Source organism: Cervus elaphus, chromosome 15 (genome assembly GCF_910594005.1).
Source record: "Cervus elaphus chromosome 15, mCerEla1.1, whole genome shotgun sequence".
Taxonomy (NCBI): domain Eukaryota; kingdom Metazoa; phylum Chordata; class Mammalia; order Artiodactyla; family Cervidae; genus Cervus; species Cervus elaphus.
In genome coordinates, this window is record NC_057829.1 from 56,152,765 (window position 1) to 56,180,107 (window position 27,343).

At 41.9% G+C, this 27,343-nt stretch overlaps 1 protein-coding gene across 5 annotated transcripts in view; it reads left to right on the forward strand.

The window, feature by feature from the left end:
• Window positions 1-27,343, forward strand: part of PCGF5 (polycomb group ring finger 5) — a 118,735-nt gene that overhangs the window by 25,414 nt on the left and 65,978 nt on the right. The window contains exons 1-2 of one of the 5 annotated variants that reach the window (XM_043925251.1): window positions 24,392-24,536; window positions 24,759-24,874. The exons of 3 other annotated variants lie outside the window; for them this stretch is intronic. The gene's annotated coding sequence lies outside the window, so the exon portion shown is untranslated. Of the gene's footprint in view, window positions 1-24,391; window positions 24,537-24,601; window positions 24,875-27,343 lie in introns of those variants that run through there. One more of the 5 variants, XM_043925252.1, reaches the window with a different exon arrangement.

Here is a 27,343-nt window from a genome sequence, read left to right on the forward strand (position 1 = left end):
CTTTGTTTGCTTATTCATTTCTCTCTGTGTCACCACCTTCCTCCTGGTGACCATGAGACTAAGTCCTTATCTCTTTGCCCAGATGTCACCTTCTCAGTGGTGCCTTTGCAACTTACCATCTTATTTTAAATTCCAGTCGTTATCCACTGCTAGCCTCCTTTCCTCTCCAGGAGGTCAGAGCCAGAGGAGGTAACTGGCTGCCACCAGTTGGGCACAACCTTTGGCAGAACAGCATCACCAGCTTTCTCATCGGAGAGCCGTCTCGGTCCTTCACTGTTATTGGGAGAGTCTTCGCAGAGGCCCTGCCTGTGGTAGCGTCATGGAAATCTCCCCAGCCTCTTCAGGAGCATGATCTAACCTGAGCTTCATTGGTGGGAATTCCCAGGATGGCGTTTGCCTTGGTCACACCGGGGGATGGTATCTCTTATGGGTTGGATGTGGTCCAGGGCCCTCTTTAGATGGATTATTTCTGCCCCATGATTTTTGACTTGGTATGTATGGTATGTTTAGTCTGCTTCTCCTTGGCAAGGCCATTCTTGTTTTCTTTCTCTGAGAGAGATTTCTCTCTTTCATTGCCCTCTGAGACTACCTCATCTGAGTTCTCTCAACTTTCAGTTTCACTGACTATGCTGACCTTTCATGTATTTTTTGCTTTTGTTCAGAAACCGAAACCGCATCTCATATATAGCTGGGCTGTATCTGCCTCATTCCCATCTTATTAAAAACTTTGCTTTATTTCCTCCTGTCTCCACCACTTCCTGGCCTTATAGCATTAAAAGGAACATGCCTGCTTCCACAGGCAGAGTTCCAGAGTCTGTGATTTTCATGACATAATAAATAAAATTTAAAATGAAGTCATCACAGGTGGGGTCCTCTGGGAAGCCGACCACAAAGTGGAGTTGAACACTCAGGATGTTTATCAGCCCTTTGAAGGTTGGGAAAGAAACAAGAAGGCAGGCCCAGCAGCAGCCTCCACAGCCCCCCAAGGAGCACTGGGGCTAAAGTGGCCCTTCAGAGCTGGCTTGACTTGGGCTGAGATGAACAGGCCTTTTCGGCTCAAGCATCCCTCAGTCGGTGCATAATGACCACCTTCAGAAAGTGCATCACCTTGGGTAGGAGGGTCTCTGTAGCTGAGGCCACCACCACAGAGGCCACAGGGACCTCACTGATGGCATCCGGGCATTGCTGCCTTCTTCCTCCTCATTTATGGAGCTAGGCACCAAGATTAGATACAGTGGCTCAGTGACGAGGTAACCTCATCATCAGTTTCAGTTGGATGCTTTCATCATTGAAAGCAAAGGATGCTAGAGCCTGAAGAGGCACTCGAGGTCCTCTCTCCAGTCCTGGTGTTTTAACTGGTAGAGAAGGGGAGTCCCAAAGGAGAAGAAATCCCAGTTTGGCTTTCCTAGAAACAGGCCCCAAGACAAGGACTTGAGAGGGAGCAGTTTATCTGAGAGGTTCTCCCAGGAATGTCAGCAGGGAGGTGGGCAAGTGGGACAGGGCAGAGAAGAAGCCTTCAATAAAGGTGAGTTTTGAGAGAATTACTGCTGTGGGTACCTGGAGCTCAGTCCCTTGAGGGAACTTGGGGAGTTGTCCTCCCTAAAGAGCAAGAGAGCAGGGAGATTCGTCCTTGACTCAAGGCTGTTTCCTGGAGGCGTTAGCTGCCCTGCATACACAGCTCACCCCCTGAGCTGGCCCAGCCTGCGCCCAGAACCCTGGTCCCAGCACAGGCTCCCAGAAGGCCGCCTGCAGAGTGGAGAGGGGAGCCTCGCAGGCCAGGCAGGATGGGGACAACGATGCTGCCTCCACAGGGCATCACCCCAGGTGTGACCAGAACTCAGGGTCCCACCTACCAGCCAGTCCCTTGACACTGAGTAGGGAACATCTTCCTGCACTGTGCCCACACCCATTCTGGGTAGTCTGGTGAGGAGGGTGAAGTCTGTGAAAAGTGCACGGGAGATAGTCCCTCTTTTTGAGAAGGGCTAAACACACATATGTGCCTGCAAGAGGGGCCATCTCCCTTGTACTTTTCACAGCCTCACCCTCCTCACCAGACTACCCAGAGTGGGCAGATGACAGGGCCCTGAGAGCTGTGCCCGGCATGGGTCAGCGCCAAGTGAGGGGCTCCTCTGAAGGGGCCTTTGTGTTCTGTTTTGTTTGGGGGAGGTTGAGTCTGGAACAGTGTCTCAGGGAAGGTTTGAACAGGAATTAACGTGAACTGAGAGGCCGAATAGCACCCTGGTTAAGAGTCGGGGAGCCCTTGAGGTGGGCCATTGGACAGTGGGCTCCTCTATACAGTAGAGCCATGGTAGAATCTGAGTCACACGGGTGTTGAGCACAGTCAGTGAAGGAGTTGATGTGAAAACATTTAACCAAGAGCCGGCCCTATAGAAAGAATTTGGTGAGCATGAGCTGTGGTCTCAATGATAGTTGACACAGGAGGGTAGAAAGGCAAGGTCGTGTGGGAGAATGATTAGGGCATAAGATTCTAGAAGCAAGAGGAGAAATGCTGTGAAGTGAACCTTCTGGGATGCTGGGGAAGTGATGGGGAAAGCTTTCTGAAGTCGAGAAGGGCCGCCCACTCAGACCGAGTTCTCATGGGAGCCTCGGTCCCATCAAAGCAAAAGTTTAAGGGGAAACCCAATGTGTAAAAAATATAAACAGAGCTGCTTGTCTGAAGGTGGAGTGGGGAACTGGGGTCCTATCTCTTCCCCTTCTCCCTCTGCCCACAGCCCCTGAGGGAATTCTGAGAAACCCCAAAGCTGCAAGAACAAAAACAATTTCTACAGAAAGAATTTTAAAAGCTACTGTAACACCTCATTTGTTCTGTATTGAGTTTGTTTTCCAGAAAAACATTTTTTTAGAAATTCATCTTGGATGAAATTTTGCCTAAGTGTGTTACTTTTTTGCCTTCTTAACAAGGCTGAATGAAAACCTTTTAATCTGTTCTTGATGACTTCTGATTATAGTAATGAACATTTAGTTACGGGTCTGTGCTTTAATGTGGTGATTTCCAACCTCAGAGGTTCTAAAGAGTTAGGATTGTTTACTTGTGCTGTGCTTTTCAAATTGTTAAAAGAAGCAGTATGGCATCAGGGGAAGGTCCTGGACTTGGAAGCTAGACTGTACAAGTTTGCGTTCCAGCCTTGCATCTTCTTAGCCTTGTGACCTTGGACAAGTACTTAACGTCTCTTTTCCTCAATTTCTTCTTCTGTAAATTGGAAATAATAATCATACTCTAGAGGGTTATTGCGAGAAATACACATGTTCTGTATGTTCATTGCTTAGAATAGTGCCTGCATATAAATATTATCATACAAATGTTGTTATTGTTAATATATCTGTTTTTTAATTCTTCTGTCTTCTCTGTTGATGTAGCAGAGTGGTTTAACGTAAGGGCTCAGAAGTGGAATAATTTAATTCTCCTGACTCAGTTTATTCATCTGAAAAATTGGGGCTAATAATACAAATTAATTCACAGAATTTTTGTGAATGTTAAACAGGATGAAATTGGGGAAGCCTTTAGCACAGTATATGGCACATTGTTGCATAGTCATCATTACTATGAATTATTAAGACTCTAAATGAGGGATACTGTAACTGCAATGTAATCTAGAGACAGAAGTTTTTACTGTATTGACCCCTTAGAAAGAAGTCTTTAGAAAGTTCCTTCTTGTTACTTAATTGTTTTTCAGTTAGTAGAATTGTTATGTTAAGTAACAATGATCTTAAGTAATAAACATTCAATGTGTTTCTTAATATTGGAACAAGGGGTGGATGGGTGGAAGAATTAACTGTTCATGCTATAGAATATGATGCTTATTAATGAATAAGCCTCTGACTCATTACTTTTAGACGTATTTATGATGAAAGAGTTTGTGTTTGCTTTAGTTAAAAGGTTGACATGATTAGTACTCATAAAAGGGGATATTTTTAAAGGAAGATAAACAGTAAAGAAACGTGTTGGTGAAAATGACTAGAAGCAACTCAACATTAGGCATCAAATTTTCTGATACAGAAGAAGAGAGGCGAAGTGAGATGAAAAGCAGGTAAACAAATAAAGAGTGATTTTGCAGCCCTGGTGATAGTGGGATGTTCACCTACCACACACCAGCATACGCCTTGGTACTGAGCATTTTAAGGGCTAATTTAGGTTTCTGGGCTTCCCTGGTGGCTTAGACAATAACGAGTCTGCTTGTAGTGCAGGAGACCCAAGTTTGATCCCTGGGTCGGGAAGAGCCCCTGGAGAAGAGAATGGCCTCCCACTCCAGTATTCTTGTCTGGAGAATCCCACAGACAGAGGAGCCTGGTGGGCTATAGTCCATGGGGTCGCAAAGAGTCAGATACAACTGAGCACTAACACTTAGATCTCGCAACCATGCCACTATCAAGACTAACCCATGCGTGAGAATTTTGTATAGCCAAGGTTCTATTGCACATTAAAGTGTTAAGAAAAAATTACCCAGCACTTGGGAATGAGGCACAGGGGTGATGATTGCCTGTCCTTTCAGTGTTCTGCTGAAGCATTGGTGGACATGCCCAGTCACAGATCACATGATTCTCTAGGGAACTGTATCTTTATTGAACTTATTAATTTACTGTTGATCAGGACCCAGATTCTGTGAAGTTAGATGTTCATTGTAGATTGATAACTTGCAAACAGTTTTTATCTGATCATGAAGATAAACCTGAAATTTTGTAGTTTTATTGACCTATAGCATATTAACTAGTTACACACACACATATAAAAACAGTCTTCTTTCAGTATTCTCTTTCATTGACGATATACACTTCAGGCTTTCCTATACGCCACTGAAATGGATGTGTCATCCTGCTGTTTTAAATTAATGATTTAAATAAATTTTTGACACATGTTCAATTTATATTTTTATGAGTGATATTTTAACTCCTTGACAGTATATCCTAACAAACTAGCTGTTAATGGGAATTTCCTTTCTTTCTTTTTCCTGCTTTCTCTAACAGTTTTGTTTGTTATGATTTCAAAATTGATACTTGTTTTACAGCTCTTTTATTATTTTGATGTTGACATTCTGTGAAGAGCAAAACCAAGTGTAGGTAGTCAAAAGCTTTAAACCTGATTTTTTTAGGCTGTTTAGTTGTGAACCTAATGATTTCAGTAAGACCCACATTTCTGAAATGTGTTATGTCAGTATAAGCTAATGTAACACTTTCATAACAGCTTTCATAATGTGATGGTGCAACTAGTTGCTGTTTTTGAAGTTGTTTGAGTTTATGGAACATGACATAAAAAATTGTAGAAATGTTCCATTTAGTGTAACTAGAACTACAAATTGTGATAAAATTTAGAGAACATGTTTTTTTAATAGTTATTGGGTTTTATACAGAAATTTTTAGAAGTATATTTCTCTCCATTCTTTACTCCTCATAAAATATTCTGACAAATCTTGCATTAGAGAAGCTATTTGTTAGGGATGGGATGTCTTAGACAGGATCCCAAAGTTGGATAATAGATTGAACTTACAACTTCCCTGGTGGCTCAGATGGTAAAGACTCTGCCTGTAATGCAGGAGACCTGAGTTCAATCCCTTGGTTAGGAAGATCCTCTGGGGAAGGGCATGGCAACCCACTCCAGTATTCTTGCCTGGACAGAGGAGCTCCTGGACAGAGAAGCCTGGCAGGCTACAGTCCATGGGATCACAAAGAGTCAGCCATGACTTTAAGGTTGCCTGAATCATTAAAGTTATGTGATCGTGAGGTTTTCATGAAAGATTTTTCAGATTATCCCTCCTCCTTTTGTTAGAGGCTTGCTTTCAGTTGTTTTAGATCTGCTTAACCATTATGTACTTAATATTTAATTAATATTAAATTTAATTTGAATTTAAATTGAATATTTAATTAATATTCAGTTCCTCTAGAAGGTAAGCTCCATGAGGACAAGGCCATGTCTGCCTAATTAACCTGTGTTTTCCAGGCACCTGGCACCCTGTGCCTGGTACAGGGTAGGCCTGCAGCAAAGTATTTGTGGGGTGACTTATTGACCATATGGTCACTTTCTCTCCATTACAAAATAAGGACCCTGTTTAGACCTTGATAATAGATGATTTCAAATGCTGCAAATGCTGATTGCATTTCATCCAGGGCCTTACCAAGCTAGGAGAACCACAGAGACATGGCATACTCCTTGACCTTCTTTTTTTAGTTATCTGTGTCAAACTCTTTATTTTCTTCAGGGTTTTGCTTTTGTTTTAAACCGGCCTGTTTGTAAATTACCAAAATGGAGAAGAAATTGGTATGAAACAGTGGAGCAGTTTCTATCGAGGCAAGCCTTTGGCTCTCAGGAGTCTTGGAAGATGACATGCATGAGAACCAGAAAATGCTGAGAGAGCTCAGAGAACAAAACCCACTGCTTGCACATAGCGAAAGCTCCACCACCCCCAATTCATTGTTGCTCCCTTCTTTTCCTCTCTCATCCTTAAATCCCTTTCCCTTTTAACTGCCTCAGTTTCTTTTTCCGAAAATGAGTCCTTTTGGTGTCAATTTGGTACTATGTAGGTCTCCAAGTTCAAGAAAGGTAATAAACTGCCTTTATCTGGGCACAGCGTGAGGGTTTTTTGGTGTTCCAGTTTTAGCTTCTTTTTCATAAAATGTCAAAAAAATGAAGATATTTCTTAAAATTCAGAGTTTTGTTTATACTGAATATATCTAAATTATCTAATAAATTTGTAATTTTTATCTAGATAAACAACTTTTAAAATTTTTATGGGTGAATCAAATTGTGTGTAATACAGGTTTAGGACCCTAATCCTCCCAGTTCCTTGAGATCACATCTGTAAATATAATTGTTTTTTAAAGCATCTATATATTTCTGTCTCTCATTAGAGCCACTGCATTGGTCAGATTCTTGATTTCTTTGATTCTCCATGTCATCCATATTTGAGCATAGTTGCTCCCAAATATTTTGAAAGGATGTTATTAATTTCCTTTTTTTCCCCAGATTACCAAAATTACTAGGAAAATGTAACCTCTGTCCACTTGGCTCAGCTCAGCTAACAGGGAGATCTGTGCCACTCATCCCCAGATCAGTCATAGTCCTCTACATCCCGCGTAACACAGTCTGCGAGGGGAAACATACCAGCTATCCCAGAAATCCATGTTACAAGTGACACTTGATGCCCAAGTTCATGTTTGTTGCATTGGTGATGCCATCCAACCATCTCATCCTCTGTCACCCCCTTCTCCTCCTGCCTTCAATCTTCCCCAGAGTCATGGTCTCTTCCAGTGTGTTGACTGTTTGCATCTGGTGGCCAAAGTATTGGAGCTTCAACATCAGTCCTTTCAATGAGTATTCAAGATTGATTTCCTTTAAGATTGACTGGTTTGATCTCCTTGCAGTCCAAGGGACTCTCTAGTAATTGTTATTAGTTGATAAAAATGTTTTAGGTTATTAGTTCATAAAAAGTGTACCAAGTTCAAGGTACATTTTTGCCTCTAGATGCAATATTATTAATGTCAATAGATATTGTAAATACTGTTAATATTATAAACAATGGCCTTCACAGGCCAGCCCACATAGCTCCTGTCTGGTGTTTGGTCAGTTATCAGTCTAACCATTTCTCCATTCATCAAATACTTAGTAAGTTTCTATGTACCAAGCACTGCACCCTGCATCAGACTGCATTTGAATCAGTTATGATATGTTTACAGTTAATAGAGATGAAAGGCACAGTATGTTAACATTTTGACAACCTCGATCAGCTTAATAAGAGATTGCCTTTTAAATCTTTTTCCTTTAAAACATTCCCACAACTATTTATTGATGAACTACTATATGCCACGCCCTTTGCTTGTCACTAGGAATGAAAGACTGACCATGATGGCCCCTGCCTTTAAGTTGCTTAGCAGCGAACTTGAAGAAAAACAAGTTTGATTAAAGGAGAATGGAGAGGCAGGTGCCAATGTTTCCTGGAGCACTTTCTGGGCATTTTTGAAGACTTTTTATGCTAATACTTTATTGTGACTCAGCCCTTTCAGAACTTAACCTCTGGAAAGGAATGATGTCTTCTGGGAGAACCAGCACTGGATGTTTTAAATATGGCTGTTCAACTTATCAGCTATGATGTGGCTCTTTTTTTTTTTTTTTTTTTTTTTACCTCTAAACCCAAAGAAAACTTTCTGGAGACCTTTGCGTGAAGTTTAAACGGGAGTGGAAGGAGAAAGGAGTTAGGCAGAGTGTGTTTCCAAGTATGGCATCTGAGGAAGAAATGACGTAGATGGAAAACTGGTAGAAAGGGGAAGCATGCTCAAGCCTAGCACTGAGCAAGCGCACTTGGCTGCTCCCTCACGGTAGCCCCTTCATTACAGGGCTGGCTAGTTGGCTGTCCAATGCAAGATGGACAGGTAGGAGGCTGCAGTTGGCTTATCAGAGTAAATAGGAAAGTCTGGATGATGGCCTAGGAGGGACTCCATGACCTTACCACCTCCAGTCTCCCTTTTGGGCCAGCTTGGGCACCATCCTTCCTCAGGACCTTTGCACATACTGTGCCCTCTGCCTGGTATGCGCTCCCCCCAGTTACTTGCACAGTTTATTCCCTCACCTCATTCAGGTCTCTGTTCACTGACACCTCACTAGAGTCCTTCTCCAACCACCTGTTTTATTTTTTATTTTTATTTATTTTATTTTTTGGTCACATCCTGCAACATGTAGGATCTCAGTTTCCCAACCAGGGATTGAACCCAGGCCCCCTGCACTGGAAGCGTGGAGTCTTAACCATGGGACTACCAGGGAAGTCCCTCCAACCACCTGTTTTATTTTTTATATTATTATTTTTAAATTTATCACCTTAACCGTTTGTTGCTGTGCTGGGTCTTCATTGCTTTGTGGGGCTTTCTCTAGTTTTGGGGAGCTGAGGCTATTCTCCAGTTGTAGTGGCTTCTCTTGTTGCAGAGCACAGGCTCTGGGCTTTCAGGCTTCTGTAGTTCTCGCCCATGGGTTCAGTAGTTGTAGCTCTCAGGCTGTATAGTTCAGGCTTAATAGTTGTGGTTAATAGACTTTGTTGCTCCGGAATATGTGGGATCTTCCTGGACCAGAAATCAAACCAGTGTCCCCTGCATTGCAAGGCAGATTCTTAACCACTGGACCACCAGGGAACCCCCCACCCCCTTTTTTTGAGATGATCTTAAGCTTTTTATTTTATATTGGGGTGTAGCTGATAGTTTCAAATGGACAGCAAAGTGACTCACCATACATATGCATGTATCCATTCCCCCCCAAACTTCCCTCCCATCTGTGCTGCCACATAACATTGAGTAGAGTTTCCTGTGCTATACGGTAGGTTGATTATCCATTTTAGATATAGCAGTGTGTATATATATCCCATCCCAAACTCCTTAACTATCCCTTTCCCCTTTCCTTCTCCCCATTCCTCCCCACCAACCCTAGTTTGTTTTTTGAGTCTGTTTCTGTTTTGTAAATAAGTTCATTTGTATCTTTTTAGATTCTGCATTTAAAGGATGATTTACAATGTTTCTGCTTCTCTATCTGACTTACTTCATTCAGTATGACAATCTCTGCGTCCATCCATGTTGCTGTAAATGGCATTGTTTCATTCTTTTTAATGGCTCGGTAATGTTTCATTGTATATATGTGCCATATCTTCTTTATCCATTCCTCTGTCAATGGACATTTATCCAACCACCTGTTTGTTTTTTTTTAATTAATTTGTTAAATGAAACAAAAATAAATATTTTTAAAGATAAAAGGTACAACTCACAAAGAAGGTAGACATCCTAAACTGTTAGACACCTAACAACAAAGAAACAAAGTTACATAAAGCAAATACCAGAAGTATAACAACCACCTGTTTTAAATAGCACTCCCTCTCTGTCCCTCTGAGCTTTATAGCACTTAACTATTACCTAACATTTATTCTGTCTCCTTCTATGAGCCTGTGTTCCATGAGAGCAGTTCTTTGCTTGCTCCACAGCCCCTACTTCCTGTGTCCAGAACACCCCCTGCACATAGTAGAAGGAATTAGGAGGTTCACTTCCAAAGAACAGGCTTTGAGCCTAGAAAAGACTTTTTCCTAGAACTCTCTTAAGGAGGAGTATTTTCAGCCCGTCATGTGCTTGTATTCACTTTCAAGACTACTCTAGGTGGGAGAGGGCACAGTTGGTAGTGGTGTTCTAATTTTTCTAGAAAGTTGTGAGTTGGGGGTCATTTTTATTTATTTATTTTTAAGATTGAATTTTATTTTCATTTATTTTTATTAGTTGGAGGCTAATTACTTTACACTATTGTAGTGGTTTTTGCCATACACTGACATGAATCAGCCATGGATTTACATGTGTTCCCCATCCTGATCCCCCTCCCACCTCCCTCCCCATCCCATCCCTCTGGGTCATCCCAGTTCACCAGCCCTGAGCACTTGTCTCATACATCCAACCTGGACTGGCCATCTGTTTCACACTTGATAATATACATGTTTCGATGCTGTTCTCTCAAATCATCCCACCCTCACCTTCTCTCATAGAGTCCAGAAGTCTGTTCTATACATCTGTGTCTCTTTTTCTGTCTTGCATATAGGGTTATCGTTACCATCTTTCTGAATTCCATATATATGCGTTAGTATACTGTATTGGTGTTTATCTTTCTGGCTTACTTCACTCTGTATAATGGGCTCCAGTTTTATCCATCTCATTAGAACTGATTCAAATGAATTCTTTTTAATGGCTGAGTAATATTCCATTGAGTATATGTACCATAACTTTCTTATCCATTCGTCTGCTGATGGGCATCTAGGTTGCTTCCATGTCCTTGCTATTATAAACAGTGCTGTGATGAACATTGGGGTGCACGTGTCTCTTTCAGATCTGGTTTCCTCAGTGTGTATGCCCAGGAGTGGGATTGCTGGGTCATATGGCAGTTCTGGGGGTCATTTTTAATTGCATTACTTTCAGATCATTTGCTCTCTTTTTCTATTTCCAACTTTTTATTTTTACAAATTCAAAATCTGCAGAAAAGTTTCCAGAATAGTTCAGTGAACACCCATATAACTTTCACTTAGATGTGCCACTTGCTACCATTGGGCCACACTTGCTCTATCTCTCTCTGTATATATATATATATATATCAGTCAGTACAGTGTAGCTTTGACTATATGGACCTTTGTTGGCAAAGTAATGTCTCTGCTTTTTCATATGCTGTCTAGGTTGGTCATAGCCTTCCTTCAAAGGAACAAGCATCTTTTAATTTCATGGTTGCAGTCACCATCTGCCATGATTTTGGAGTCCAAGAAAATAGTCTGTTACTTTCCACTGTTTCCCCATCTATTTGCCGTGAAGTGATGGGACCAGATGCCATGGTCTTAGTTTTTTGAATCTTGAGTTTTAAGCCAGCTTTTAGCTTTCCTCTTTCACTTTCATCAAGAGGCTCTTTAGTTCTTCTTCTCTTTCTGCCAAAAGGGTGGTGTCATCTGCCTATCTGAGGTTATTGATATTTCTCCCGGCAATCTTGATTCCAGCTTGTGCTTCATCCAGCCCAGCGTTTCTCATGATGTACTCTGCATAGAAGTTAAATAAGCATGGTGACAATATACAGTCTTGACGTACTCCTTTCCCAGTTTGGAACCAGTCTGTTGCTCCATGACCAGTTCTAACTGTTGCTTCCTGACCCGATACAGATTTCTCAGGAGGCAGGCCAGGTGGTCTGGTATTCCCATCTCTTAAAGAATTTTCCAAAGTTTGTTGTCATCAGTACAAAGGCTTTGCTGCTGCTGCTGCTAAGTCACTTCAGTTGTGTCCGACTCTGTGCGACCCCATAGATGGCAGCCCACCAGGCTCCCCTGTCCCTGGGATTCTCCAGACAAGAATACTGGAGTGGTTTGCCATTTACTTCTCCTTAGCATAGTCAATAAAGCAGAAGTAGATGTTTTTCTGGAATTCTCTTGCTTTTTCTATGATCTGATGGATGTTGGCAATTTGATCTCTGGTTCCTCTGCCTTTTCTAAATCCAGCTTGAACACGTGAAGTTTTCAGTTCACTGCCTCAGTCAATTCAGTCACTCAGTTGTGTCCAACTCTTTGCCACCCCGTGGACTGCAGCACACCAGGCCTCCCTGTCCATCACCAACTCCCGAAGCTTGCTCAAACTCCTGTCCATTGAGTTGGTGATGCCATCCAACCATTTCATCCTCTGTTGTCCCCTTCTCCTGCCTTCAATCTTCCCCAGTATCAGGATCTTTGCTAATGAGTCAGTTCTTTGCATCAGGTGGCCAAAGTATTGGAGCTTCAGTTTCAGCATCAGTCCTTCCAACAAACATTCAGGACTGATTTCCTTTAGGATTAACTGGTTTGATCACCTTGCTGTCCAAGGGACTCTCAAGTCTCCTCCAACACCACAGTTCAAAAGCATCAATTCTTCAGCACTCAGCTTTTTTTTAATGGTCCAACTCTCACATCCATACATGACTACTGGAAAGACCTTACTTTTGATTATACGGACCTTTGAAGTTAAAGTAATGTCTCTTAAAGTAATTAGCCTCCAACTAATAAAAATAAATGAAAAAAAAATTAAGTAATGTCTCTGCTTTTTAATATGCTGTTTAGGTTTGTCATAACTTTTCTTTCAAGGAGCAAGCGTCTTTTAATTTCATGGCTGCAGTCATCGTCTGCAGTGATTTTGGAGCCCAAGAAAGTCGTCTGTCACTGTTTCCACTGTTTCCCCATCTGTTTGCCATAAAGTTATGGACCGGATGCCATGGTCTTCATTTTTTGAATTTTAAGCTTTTTCACTCTTTCACTTTCATCAAGAGGCTCTTTAGTTCCTCTTCACTTTCTGCCATAAGGGTGGTGTCATCTGCATATCTGAGGTTATTGGTACTTCTGGCAGTCTTGATTCCAACTTGTGATTTATCCAGCCAGGCATTTCACATGATGTACTCTGCATATAATTTAAATAAGCAGGGCGACAATATACAGCCTTGACATACTCCTTTCTCAATTTTGAACCAGTCCATTCTTCCATGTCTGATTTTAACTGTTGCTTCTTGACCTGCATACAAATTTCTCAGGAGGCAGGTAAGGTGATCTGGTATTCCCATCTCTAAAAATTTTTCACAGTTTATTGTGATCCACACAGTCAAAGGCTTTAGCATAATCAGTGAAGTGGAAGTAGATGTTTTTCTGGAATTCTCTTGCTTTTGCCTAGCTTGGAGAATTTTGAGCATTACTTTGCTAGCATGTGAAAAAGTGAAAGTGAAGTTGCTTATTCGTATCCGACTCTTTGCAACCCCATGGACTGTAGCCTACCAGGCTCCTCCATCCATGGGATTTTCCAGGTAAAAGTACTGGAGTGGGTTGCCATTTCCTTCTCCAGGGGATCTTCTCAACCCAGGTATTGAACCCAGATCTCCTGCATCGCAGACAGACGCTTTACCATCTGAGCCACCAGGAAAGTACCTGCTGGCGTGTGAGATGAGTGCAATTGTACCGTAGTTTGCGCATTCTTTGGCATTGCCTTTCTTTGGGATGGAATGGTAATTGACCTTTTCCAGTCCTGTGGCCACTGCTGAGTTTTCCAAATGTGCTGGCATATTGAGTGCAGCACTTTCACAGCATCATCTTTCAGGATTTGAAATAGCTCAACTGGAATTCCATCACCTCCACTAGCTTTGTTTGTAGTGATGTTTCCTAAGGCCCACTTGACTTCACACTCCAGGATGTCTGGCTTTAGGTGAGTGATCACACCATTGTGATTATCTGGGTCATTAAGATCTTTTTGTATAGTTCTTCTGTATATTCTTGCCACCTCTTCTTAATATCTTCTGCTTTTCTTAGGTCCATACCTTTCCTTTATTGAACCCATCTTTGCATGAAATATTCCCTCAGTATCTCTGATTTTCTTGAAGAGATCTCTAGTCTTTCCCATTCTTGTTTTTCTCTATCTCTTTGCATTGATCACTTAGGAAGGCTTTCTTATGTCTCTTTGCTGTTGTTTGGAACTCTGCATTCAAATGGGTATATCTTTCCTTTTCTCCTTTGCCTTTAGCTTCTCTTCTTTTCTCTTCTATTTGTAAGGCCTCCTCAAACACCCATTTTGCCTTTTTGCATTTCTTTCTCTTGGGGGTGGTTTTGATCACTGCCTCCTGTACAGTGTTACGAACCTCTGTCCATAGTTCTTCAGGCACTCTGTCAGATCTAATCCTTTGAATCTACTTGTCACTTCCACTGTATAATCATAAGGGATTTGATTTAGGTCATACCTGAGTGGTCTAGTGATTTCCCCTACTTTCTTCAGTTTAAGTCTGAATTTTGTAATAAGTAGTTCATTATCTGAGCCACAGTCAGCTCCTGGTATTGTTTTTGCTGACTGTATAGAGCTTCTCCATCTTTGGCTGCAAAGAATATAATCAATCTGATTTCAGTATTGGCCATCTGGTGATGTCCATGTGTAGAGTGTTATTGGAAGAGAATGTTTGCTATGACCAGCACATTCTCTTGGCAAAAGTCTGTTAGCCTTTGCCCTGCTTCATTTTGTACTCCAAGGCCAAACTTCCCTTTTACTCCAGTTATCTCTTGACTTCCTACTTTTGCATTCCAGTCCCCTATGAAGAAAAGGACATCTTTTTTGTTTGTTTGTTTTATACACACACACACACACACACACACACACACACACACACACTATTGCAGACCTCACTGTTTAAGAGGTCTGTACTGGAGACCTCTTTTAAATAGGACTAAAGAACTATTTAAGAATAAGTTGCAGATATGACCCATCACCGCTCAATACTTCAGTTTGTATTCCCTAAAAAGGAGATACAGTTACCATATTCAGGAAAAGTAACATTGATACAGTATCATTAGCTAATATGCATACCTGTCTCAGTAATGCCCTTTTCAACAGTAATATCCATAAAAGAGCAAAAAGGAAGTCTCAATCCAGGAAAAAGTCTGGGATCACACATTCCATTTAGTTATCAAGCCCCTTTCATCTTTCTCAGTTCTTCTTTGTCTTTCATAACACTAACATTTTTGAAAAGTACAGGCCATTTGATTCGTAAAATGTCCCTCAATGTGGGCTTATTTTTATTTCTTTATATAAATTAGGGTCAGGTTATACATTTAGGGGGCCGGAATATCACGTAAGTGCTAGTATGTCCTTCTGTGTGCACCACCTCAGCAGATACATATGTCAGGTGTTCCTGTTCCTGTTGATGTTAAATTTGGTCACTTGATTAATGTAGTGTCCAATAGAGTTCTCCTCTGTAAAGGTGCCTTTTTCATCTTGTAATTCGTAAGTAATATGTGGAAGGATACTGCATCAGTGTGTAAATATCTTAGCGCCCCAACAAACGTTTACTTCATGGCTTTAGGATTCCTGGAGATTCTTGCCTGAATCCACTATAATTTTGGTGGTTGCAAAATGGTAATTCTCTAACTCTTTCATTCTTGAGATAGTAAAATGGCCTTCTTTTGGGCTTTCCTGCTGGCTCAATAGTAAAAAAAAAAAAAAAAACCCTGCCTGCCAATGCAGGAGACAAAGGTTCGATCCCCAGGAAGATTCCATGTGCCGCAGAGTAACGAAGCCTGTGAGCCTCACTGTTGAGCCTGTGCCCTAGAGCCCAGGAGCCCTAGAGCCGGTGCTCTGCACCCAGAGAAGCCACCGCAGTGGGAAGCCCACACATTGCAAAGGTGGATCCCTGCTCTCTGCAGCCAAAGAAAAGCCCATGCAGCAAAGGCCCAGCACAGCCAAAAAAATACAGAAAATCATATTAAAAAATAAAAAAGAGTAAAATGGCCTTCTTTTTAAAGAAGAACTTCCTCTTACCCATTCATCTGTTTGTTATAAATTTAGACTCATGGCTTCTTTTCTTAAAATTCAGTGTGTTGTAATCCCCACTATCATTCATTCTGATGCTCAGCTCGTCTTAGACTTTGGCCTAACTATGCTGATCCCTGGCATGTGGGGAGAAATGCCTAATCCAGGAGTAAGAAGTATTTTTCATCCAGTCACAGTGCTTCTGAAATTTTAATTGTGTCCCAATCACCTGAGGCCCCAGACTCTGCATTCCTCACAAGCTCCCTCATGGCACTGATGCTGACGGCTTCTGGGACTGTAAGCTGAAGGAGCAAAAGCATAGGAATCTGTAGGCAGATCTGGAAGACTTAAAACTGTCTTGCTCTTCCTGTATTTCCATGAAAAATTCCCCTTATTAACATGAAAGAGACTGATCTTCTGAAGAGTACATGAGGTCTGCGAGGCAGGGGGAAAGGAGAGGAGAGGAGAGTAACCCCTGTTACTTGATTCCCAGAAGTCAGGATGATAAGGAAAGTGCCGTTCCACCCACTCATCTTATTTGTGCATTTCCCTAGAAATCCTGCCACTTTAGGGTGCTGGCTTCAGCTGATTCTTGGGACCATGGCAGTAGTGACAGCCTTAGTGGAGGGTGTCCCTGCTGGTGTTCTGTATGGAACAGATGGAACTTAGATAGGTAGTTTAAACTGTCCTCGTCCAAAAGTAAATGTTCTTTTTTTTCTTCTTCTTTTCTTTTCTTTTTCCCTCTGTTGGAGTTATGAGCTTCTTGTCATGGGTAGATTTTAGTGGCTCTAAGTCAAATAATTTCCTTTTCCCATTAAAAGCTATTTCTTGACAGATGGTTGTCGGCACCTTGGCCATCTGCAGTTTGTGACCACTACATTCATAAAAATTCCAAATGTTTGTGGTGCTTTGTACTGTTTAATCATCCTGTTTACTCTATTTACATTTTTATCAGCAAGTTTTTTTCCTGATGTCATTTCATTTACCCATCTGTCCACTGACTTTTATATTTCCCCTTCTTCATCCTATTAAGAACTGTTTTGGGGGGGGGGGGGGGAGTTGCAAAAAAAAAAAAAAGAATTGATGGAATCTTCCCTATGGAAGAAGTGAGCGTTACAAGCATGGGAATCCCTGTGTGGTGGTCTTAGAGGAACGTAACACGTCAGAGGACATGTAGTCTTACCCACTGAACGCGTGTGTCTTCCAGCATTCTTGTGGTGAAGTTATATCTCCACTCACCAATGTGATGGTGTTAAAAGGTGGCCCTTTGGGGCTTCCCGGTGGCTCCTACACTAAAGAATCTGCCTGTAATGTCGGAGACCTGGGTTTGATCCCTGGAGAAGGGAATGGCTACCCACTCCAGTATTCTTGCCTGGAGAATTCCATGAACAGAGGAGCCTGGCGGGCTACAGTCCATGGGGTCACATAGAGTCAAACATGACTGAGTGACTAACGCACACACACGCAAGGTTAGACAAAGTGCTAACCTTGGTGGATCCCTTATGAAAGTGAAAATGAAGTCTCTCAGTCGTGTCCATCTCTTTGCAACCCCATGGACTATAGCCTGCCAGGTTCCTCCGTCCATGGGATTTTCCAGGCAAGAGTACTGGAGTGGGTTGCCATTTCCTTCTCCAGGGGATCTTCCTAGCCCAGGGATCAAACCTGGGTCTCCCATGTTGCAGGCAGACTTACCATCTGAGCCACCAGGGAAGCCTGGATCCCTCATGATTATGCCTTTATAAGAATCATGTGAACTTGCTGCCTCGTCCGGCTCTTGGCATAAGTGAGATTACAGTGGTGCTGGGCCACCCACCAACTAGAGATGGCTGTGTTCTCACCAGCACCCAGGCATGGTGCCACCCTGACCTTGGACTTCCAACCTCCACAGCTGTGAGAAATAAGTTTCTGTCGTTTATAAGCGATCCACTTTATACTCGTTTGTTCTAGCAGCCTGAACTAAGATGCCTGCTGATGTCAAGTTATACTCATCTTAGTTTAGTCAGGTCCCAGTCAGCCTTGGGGGAGTGAGTGAGCGTGGAATCAGTGTGCACATGCCAGTTCATTTAAGGGAGTTCAGAAGATCTCCAAAATGAGTGTTTGTTTTTGTTTGTTGAATCTCTACCTTTTGTACCTTTTGCTGTTTCTCACAAGTAGGGAGACAGATGATGATAGTAGTAGACTTCAGAAAAGCTTGGGCACTTTCTGACCTATGAATGATTTAAGACTCCCTGTGTCCCAGGGCTTTCCCTTAGCTTCCTTCCTTATCCCAGAAGGCTGGCCCTTACCTCCCTGCGGAGAGGTGCTTGGTCCTCTTCCCCTTATTGTAGAGTATCTACCTGCTGCTCCAGCAGGTAAGTGCCAGAAAGTGCCCTTTTTCTTACGATTCATCCCGTGGCCACAGCACTTGCTCATGTACTCCTTGAACTGCATGAAGTTCATAGGGATTTCGTTCTCCCCCTCTGAGTAATGTATGTATTACAGAAGGGTGTTTAATATAGCTACACTATATCTAAAAGCTAATCTGGCAGTCTCCTAGCAAGATACATCAGCAAGTTGTTGTTGTTTAGTCACCAAGTCGTGTCTGACTCTTTTGCTGCCCGGTAGACTGTAGCCCACCAGGCTCCTCTGTCCATAGAATTTTCCAGGCAAGAATACTGGAGTGGGTTGCCATTACCTTCTCCAGGGGGATCTTCCTGATCGAGGGATCGAGCCTGCGTCTCCTGAATTGGCAGGCAGGTTCTTCACTGCTGAGCCACATCAACAAGTAGGTACCCTTCAAAGAGGGTTCTTTTTTAGAGGATGCCACCTGAAGATTTCTGCTATCAAGCTGTGTAATTGGCTTAGCCCAGTAAGAGATGATTGTCCCACAAAGGTGCCTCGTTGCCGTAGAAGCACAGGGCCAGCGGAGCGTGCGGTCTGTGCGGGCCTCAGTGAGTGAGCTCAGGGCCGTGGCTGTGGCTGGGGAAAGCAGAAAGGCTGCCGCGCTGCCTCGTGCTAGACCCCTGGTACTGATGAGGCCACACCTGCTCTCTGCATCTGGTCCCTCCCTTTCTCTCTCCTGTGAGTTGCTCTTGTTAAAAAAAAAAGAAAAAAAAGAAAAAAAAATCACTGAAAGTCAGAAATACTTCAGATTCTGACCCAGATCTCTGTGTATCTTTTTGACTTCTCAAAACTGTATTTGAATTCCAATGGTAGTCAGAGAGCAGGTTTTACCTCATTCAAATGTAAAAGAATAAATAGCTCATCCTGACATTGAAAAATTCTCAGACAGACGAGGTACTTCACACAAACCTCTGCCGGACCATGGCAGCATCCTTCAGAGTGCCTACAAAGAGTGTTTAAAGAGCAGGTCCACTTGTAAATCCATGGCTGATTCATGTCAATGTATGACAAAAACCACTACAATATTGTAAAGTAATTAGCCTCCAACTAATAAAAATAAATGGAAAAAATAAAATAAAGAGCAGGTCCTAGGAAGTGTTTGTTACGTAAATGAACCAGAGCCGAAAAGAATGGCAGCTGAGTGCATTTTATTTTCATTTGCCATCTTATCAGCCTTTTCAGAACATCATTTTGATTCCAACAAATTGGGATGCCAGTGCTGTGTTTGAACACTGCTCAAGTGTCAGTCCCTGGCTCTTTACACTCACATATGCATAGACTGGTGATATCCAAACACAGACATGCCTGCTTAGTTGGTGTGATCAGCTGGGGAAATAGGTTGTCCAGTTGAGGAATACTCTGGATGTTATGTGCGCCTTTACTTTTACCCCAGAAGTCTTGAGATGATGTTCCCAGTGTTCATGACGGTCGGTGTGCTGCATTCATTTTACCTACTGTATTCTGTGAGATTGTCATACATTCCGCCAGCAGGTATTGAGCATCTGCTCAGCTCACAGACATGCGCTGGGTCCTGTGTGTCCCTGCCTCCAGGGTGCTTGTTGCCTGACCTGGTAGACCGGATGAATCCCAAACAGCAGCACTCACCCTGAACTCCTATGTATTCAGGTACACAGACCTCCAGCAGTTCTCAGAACAGAGACACTCAAAAGAGGTGGAAAGACTGGAAAAAGGAATTGTTTGAGAAGATGTAGAATTGCAGTTGGCCTTCCTGGAGGGGGAGAAGGAGGAAATAGAGCATTCCATGTGGTGGGCAGTGCTATAAATAAGCCAGGGTTAGGGGCTGGTTTTCACATTGTGTTTGCGGGATGGTGAGAAGTCCACTCCAGCTGTGGAGGAGAGGCGCTGTGTTGGAGAGTGGAGCTAGGGTGATGAAGCTTGTCTGGTTCTGGGCCCCAGATGCACTGTGCTTATTATACAGAGCCGAGTGGTCTGGAAGGTTGCCCCGTAGCACAGGGGCTGTCCTAGAACTGCCCTGTGGGTTCCACACCTGCTTCTATCCATCGTGTGCTGTGTGGTCCTGATGGTCATGCAAGCTGTGTGTGCCATGGCTTCACCTGTTAATGAGGACCAGGAGTTTATTTATCTCACAGGGTTGCTGTTAAGAAAGAAGAGACTCATAAAGCACTTAGCATCGTGCTGAGTACTTGGCAGCACTCATTACATCATTCATTGTTGAGCAAGGAGATAAGTAGTGGCTTCAGAAAGCTGACTCGGGTTGAGTGACACTTGAGGAGGGTTCATGGAGTTGCCTTTTGCCTAGATGGAGTCTGAGATGGGATTTCAAAGGTGTTACCCGAATTCTAGCCTTTGCGTACAAGAAGGCATGTGAATGTATGGAGGATGACGTGTTAAGTGAGGCCATTCTGTTTTCACCCCCATCTCCATTCCACAGATTTTTAAGAAAGATCATGCTTGGCAGTCAGTCAGGAATGACTGGGTCAGAGTAAGTGGCAGTGTCCCATAACAGCACAGAACACTCTTATGCTAGTCAGAGGAAATGAATTATTGGACCAGAAGTAACTGGAAGTTTACTCCCCCCACCCCTTCTTGGTTAATATTTTATCCTGTGTACCCAGAGGCTGCTGTACTGACAGGGATGAGATAGAGAACTGAATAATCAAAATGGAAAGTAACTATGAATATCCCTACAAGAATTGTAGTGTTTAACTGCAGCAACTCATGCATGCTACTTCTGTTTGTTTTTATGCTTTGGGTGGGTGAGATCATGGAAGGCAGCTCCCTATATAATGTCAACAATTCTGTTTCATACCTTTTCTTGAAGATTTTCTTTTAACTAAAAATTTTAGCTGAAAGTAAGCTGAATTCATTGATATGGTAGGAAGTTTGCTTTTTTTTTTTTACTAAGCTTGATGTGGTTTGTCTTTGTAAAAATATGAAAAAAAAAAAAGTTGCACTTCAGTCCTGTCTTCGTGGTAGAAACTGTATGAAAAAACCTACAGCATGAACATTACACTTCATGAAGAAACAGCATCTTCAGAGTAAAACACTACAAAACACTCACATTCTTGTTTAGCACAATATTTTACCTCCTAAGTGTTGCTTGTCTGTTTTTTGATTCTAATTATTATAGATATTAGCATATGTGGTAGAGAGTGTTCTCATGTGCAATTCAAAGGGTTTACAAATGCAGTAGTTGTGGTATAGTGCTCCAAATATAATGCCAGACATTAACTGACACCAACAGTTGCAAATCAGTCTTGATGATATTTGTGTGTGATAAAGCATGAGATAATCAGTTAAAAGTGAGCATGACTCTAATGTTTGAAGAAATACATCTCCTTAGTTCTTAGCCCATGCAGTCCTTAAAATATACCATGCATATGCGTGAGTGCATATATCTATGTGATTTGTGCTTAGTCGCTCAGTCATGTCCAACTCTTTGCAACCCTATGGACTATAGCCCGCCAGGCTCCTCTGTCCATGGGATTATCCAGGCAGGAATACTGGAGTGGGTTGCCATGCCCTCCTCCAAGGGATCTTCCCAACCCAGGGATCCAACCCAGGTCTCCCACATTGCAGGAGAATTCTTTACTGTCTGAGCCACCAGGGGAGTCCGCATGTATGTATACATGTATGTTAATGTATATATGTATCAAGTAACCCCTGTAACTGTGTGGTTATATCTAGTACAGATTAGTTCTATGCCAGATATTGTAAGTATTAATCTATGTCAGATTCCTTTGAACTGAAAAGAATATCTCGAGTTAACAAGTACAATATAACTCAGTTTTAAAATAACTGGCTTATACACTTTGGCTTATACACTTGGGAAATTACATTAATAATAATATGAATGGGGATTCACTACCCTTCCTTTAGCTTTCTCTCAGCTCCATTCATATACCACATGTTTCTCCACACGTGTTAGCCTTTTGGTGAGTCCACTCATCTGCTTGTCTATCATGGCTGTCTGCAAATCAGTACTACTAGAAATACAGTATCCAGTTCAACTGGATTCTCAGTGCTGGGTTCTTTGTTTTAAAAATCCTTGTGTCTGTGCCTGAACAAATTCTCTCTCATTTCCTGTAGCCATCATCTTAAATGTGATCAGTGTCCTTAACTTCTTTAACCCAGTGGTAGCTGAGTTGTAGTCCCCTGTGGTGGAAATATCCCTGGAGAGAATTTCCCCTCCCCTGAAACATGCCATTTAGGTGCCACTGCTCCAGTCTCTGCATCTGTCGTCACATGACTATCTTCTCTCTGTGCATCTGTGTCTTCACATGATGTTCTCCCTGTCTGTCTGTCTCCTTTTCTTATAAGGACACACAAGTCCTATTAAATTAAGAGCCCCACTATTCTAGTATGACCTCATTGTACTTGGTGATACCTTCAAAGACCTTTTCTGACTGGAAAATGTCAGTTTTCATTCCAATCCCAAAGAAAGGCAATGCCAAAGAATGTTCAGACTACCACACAATTGCACTCATCTCACACACTAGCAAAGTAATGCTCAAATTTCTCCAAGCGAGGCTTCAATAGTACATGAACCGTGAACTTCCAGATGCTCAAGCTGGATTAGAAAAGGCAGTGGAACCAGAGATCATGTTGCCAACATCTGTTGGATCATAGAAAAAGCAAGAGAGTTCCAGAAAAACATCTACTTCTGCTTTATTGACTATGGCAGAGCCTTTGACTGTGTGGATCACAACAAACTGTGGAAAATTCTTAAAGAGATGGGAATACCAGACCACCTGACCTGCCTCCTGAGAAATCTGTACACAGGTCAAGAAGCAACAGTTAGAACTGGACATGGAGCAACAGACTGGTTCCAAACTGGGAAAGGAGTATGTCAAGGTTGTATATTGTCAATCTGCTAATTTAACATTTTCAGAATGCATCATGCAAAATGCCAGGTTGGATGAAGCACAAGCTGGAATCAAGATTCCTGGGAGAAATATCAACAACCTTACATACGCAGATAATGCCGCCCTTGTGGCAGAAAGCAAAGGACTAAAGAGCCTCTTGATGAAAATGAATGAGGAGAATGAAAACATTGGCTTAAAACTCAACATACAGAAGACTAAGACCATAGCATACGGTCCCATCACTTCATGGCAAATTGATGGGGTAACAACGGAAAACAGTGACAGACTTTATTTTCTTAGGCTCCACAATCACTGCATATGGTGACTGCAGCCTTGAAATTAAAAGACACTTGCTCCTTGGACGAAAAGTTATGACAAACCTAGAAAACATATTAAAAAGCAGAGACATTACTTTGCTGACAGTTTCCTCTAGTCAAAGCTATGGTTTTTCCAGTAGTCATGTATGGATGTGAGAGTTGAACTATAAAGAAAGCTGAGCACTGAAGAATTGATGCTTTTGAACTGTGGTGTTGGAGGAGACTCTTGAGAGTCCTTTGGAATGCAAGGAGATGCAGCCAGTCCATCCTAAAGGAAATCAGTCCTGAATATTCATTGGAAGAACTGATGCTGAAGCTGAGACTCCAGTACTTTGGCCACCTGATGGGAAGAACTGACTCACTTGAAGAGACCCTGATGCTGGGAAAGATTAAAGGCAGGAGGAGAAGGGGACGACGGAGGATGAGATGGTTGGATGGCATCACCAACTTGATGGACATGAGTTTGAGTAAGCTCCAGGAGTCGGTGATGAACATGGAAGCCTGGTATGCTGCTGTCCATGGGGTCACAAAGAGTTGGATATGACTGAGTAATTGAACTGAACTGAGTCGTTTTAAATTAAGAGGCCCGCTACTCTAGTATGACCTCATTGTACTTGGTGATACCTTCAAAGACCTTTTCTCCAAATAAGTCACATTCACAGAAAAATATAAAAGTTGAGAGTTTTATATTTTTATTTTTTATGTGTATCTTTTGGGGGCATACAATTCAACCCTTAGCAGGCATTTGGAAGAAATCTGTGCAGATATATAACATGTAATATTTAACCCTTAATGTGAAATATTTAAATAATGAGGTAAATGAGTACAGTATAAAAGTGAGAAATATTCACATTGTTGTTGAGTATGGATATTATAAATATCAACTTTTAAAAATTAAATTTTATTTATCCAGTTTTGTTAATGATTAGTGTTTATTGTTGGATACTTCTGAAGTGACCTAACTTATATAAAGACTTCATACAAGTATTCATGCCTGTGCTAATAAATTCAGTTTCTAATTACAGAAATTCTCTCTTTTGCCGGTAGAAGTGAGTACTTCACTTAAAACTTCAGACTTCACTGGTAAAGAGGGTTCAAGAGCAAATTGTTCAGGAACTCCACTGTAAAGGAAATGGTGATCTACTAATTTATAATCATCACGTTCCAATTAACTTCCTTGTCAGTATTTTTGGTGAGTACTATCCTCTGAAATTTTAAGAAGTGAAACACCATTGTAAGTTGTTCAAATCAAGAACAATTCTTGACAAAATTTAGCTTTTAAAAGCGTAAGCAAATACATGTAATTATGTCTCTTCTTTGGACTTTTTGCAGTGTTCTTAATTTGGTAAATTAAAATGCCAGCATTCACACGCTCTAATGTCAAAACCTCCCCTTTTGTAATTCTACCTTGTAGGTAGTGAATGGCGCTCAGTCATGATGACTTATGTGAAAAGTACTTTGCAACTCTTTCCCCCATTCACAGATCCTTCTTGATTTACGTGCAACACTCGTCCAAAAAGCTGCAGGGGGGTGAGTATCATCAGTACTCAGGCTGTGTAAATTTCTCTGTTTAGCATCTGTAGAAATGGAAGCATCTCTCCTCTCCTTAGGCTGTGAGGCCAGATCTAGTTCCCATAGACACAGTATCCTGATTTCAAATGTGCTCTCTCTCGTTGCAGTTGTCCTTCGTCCCACTTGTTGTCCTTCAAAGGTCTATGGAGATGGGAAGGTGAATACCCACCATCCTGTCATTCAGGGCTTCTTCTGAGCCCAGGGTCCAGGCTACTGAGGCTGGAGATGACATGTACGCACACTCCAGCTTGGCTTCCCCAGGTCAGGCCAGCTCGGAGCACTGGCCATCAGTATACAAGCAGGAAGCTTACCCCTCGAAGCCCTGTGTTCTCTCTTAGGTCAGCACCCTAGACTCCCAGGTAGAATGGGGAAATCCTTTCTCTTTAAATGCCACCATGACTGTTTGGTGCTTTGAAGCCAGAGGTGAGGGATTAAGCCCTGCTCTTTGGCAAACAGGAGAGAATGTTTTTGTTTAACATTCTTCTTCTCTTTGTTGGTAAACTTTCTCCATCATGACTAAGGAGAAACAGCAGATTATGCAAATCTTTACAAAGAAGAATAAAAGATTGTTTCTAACTCTCCTGGCTGTTTGATGATGATAACAGTGATAAGGATGACTCGCTTCTGGTAGTTTAGCCACTGTGTCCTACTCATTCCTGGAAAACAGAAAGCTGAAAGTTTGATTTAAGATGTTGCACTAAAACCATTTTGGTTTGAGACTGTCATCAAAAGCTTATTGAAACTGTAGAAGTTTTCAACCTTGGGATATAGAGAACTTTTTAATTACTGTTATCTATGTGTGGAGCCTTGCGGACTACAGCCCATAGCGTTGCAAAAGAGTTGGACACAACGTAGTGACTAAACAACAACAGCAAAATGCATGTTCACAGAGAAATTCTTTGGGTCAGGAACTGGCAAACTGTAGCCCAAGGGCTACATCTGGATAACTGCCTGTTTCTTAAATAAAGTTTTATCTGTTTGTTTACATACTGTCTTTGGCAGCCTTTGCCCTGTATGGGCAGAGTTATGTGGTTGTGACAGAAATCACATGGCCCACAAGGCCTAAAATGTTCCCTCCTGACCCATTACAGATGCAGTTCGCTCTAGGTAATGCTCCCAAATTGTACAACCATTACTGAAGATCTTCAAGGCCCATTAGAGATGATACATCCCAAGTCTAAAGTGGTTTTATAGATGGGTCATGAAGTGAGCCATTCATTATGGCTCATGAAGTGAGTTGCCAAGGGTCTTACTGTTTGCCGGTGACTTCTTTTTCCTTTTTTAAAAAAGGAAGATTTTTCTTCCCAGAACTTTTAAAACATTGTGATAAAATAAGCATAATGCAAATTTTACCATTCAGTCTTTTTTAAGTATACAGTTCCATGGCATTAAGAACATTCATACTATTGTACTGCCATTACCACCGTCCATCTCTGAAGCTTTTTCCATCTTGGGATCCCAAACTGAAATTCTGTACCCATTAAATAACCTTTTGTTCCCATTGCTGCCCATCCCCCCAACCCCAAGCCTTAGGCAACCCCTGTTCTACTTTCTGTCTCTTTACATTTGACTGCTTATCTTCTTGAACTCAAGAACAACTTATCACAGTCTCTGAGGCTGTTAAAGGGTTTATCACTGTGAAGTCCTTTGTGACTAGCTTATCCATAACTTTTTAACTGGAAGAACTATGCTTTACAGAAACTGGAAAATCCTAGCCTTTTTCCTGACTGATTCACTAGCGCTTGTCTTAGACCAAGGTAACCTGATCAACTTAATATCCGAGAGTATACCCAGGTCACTCTGTTGAAGTTTTACATGAAACTCTAGACTGCTGTGTACATCCTGTTTCTCGATTTCATCTTGATGAATAAGTTAAGCCATGATTTCCATATTTTACACATTTACCACTTAGAGAGTAATCTTTGAAATTCTTGCAGGAGGAGGAAGGGCACTGGGCAGGCAAGTTAGGTGACTAAATGTTACCTCCATGTGCATCCTAAAAGCAAATAAATCATGTGAAGGCATTTGTTTGAAGTATTTGTCATCAGGCCTTAAATTATGTCCCATGGTTCATTGTTTCATCCAGATAGGAAATTCTTAAAGTTAGTTCAGTGTTTGTTAGCTTACTATGTGCATTACTTATATCATCTCATTAATCCTCATAAAAACTCCTCAGAGATCCATACTTCAATTATATTCATTTGAGTGGTGAGGAAACTGAGTCCAAAAACAGTTCTTTGCCCTAAAACATAGAGCTAGTATGAGATTGTGCCAGAATGTCAGCATAGGCAGTTGGTTGCGAAGTCAGAATTTATTTATCTGTTTGTATATTCCTTCATCCTTTCCCTCCATTCAACATGTTCAGCAAATATTTAATGAGAGTCTGTTATGTTTTAGACTTTTTTTTTGGCCACACAGCATGGCATG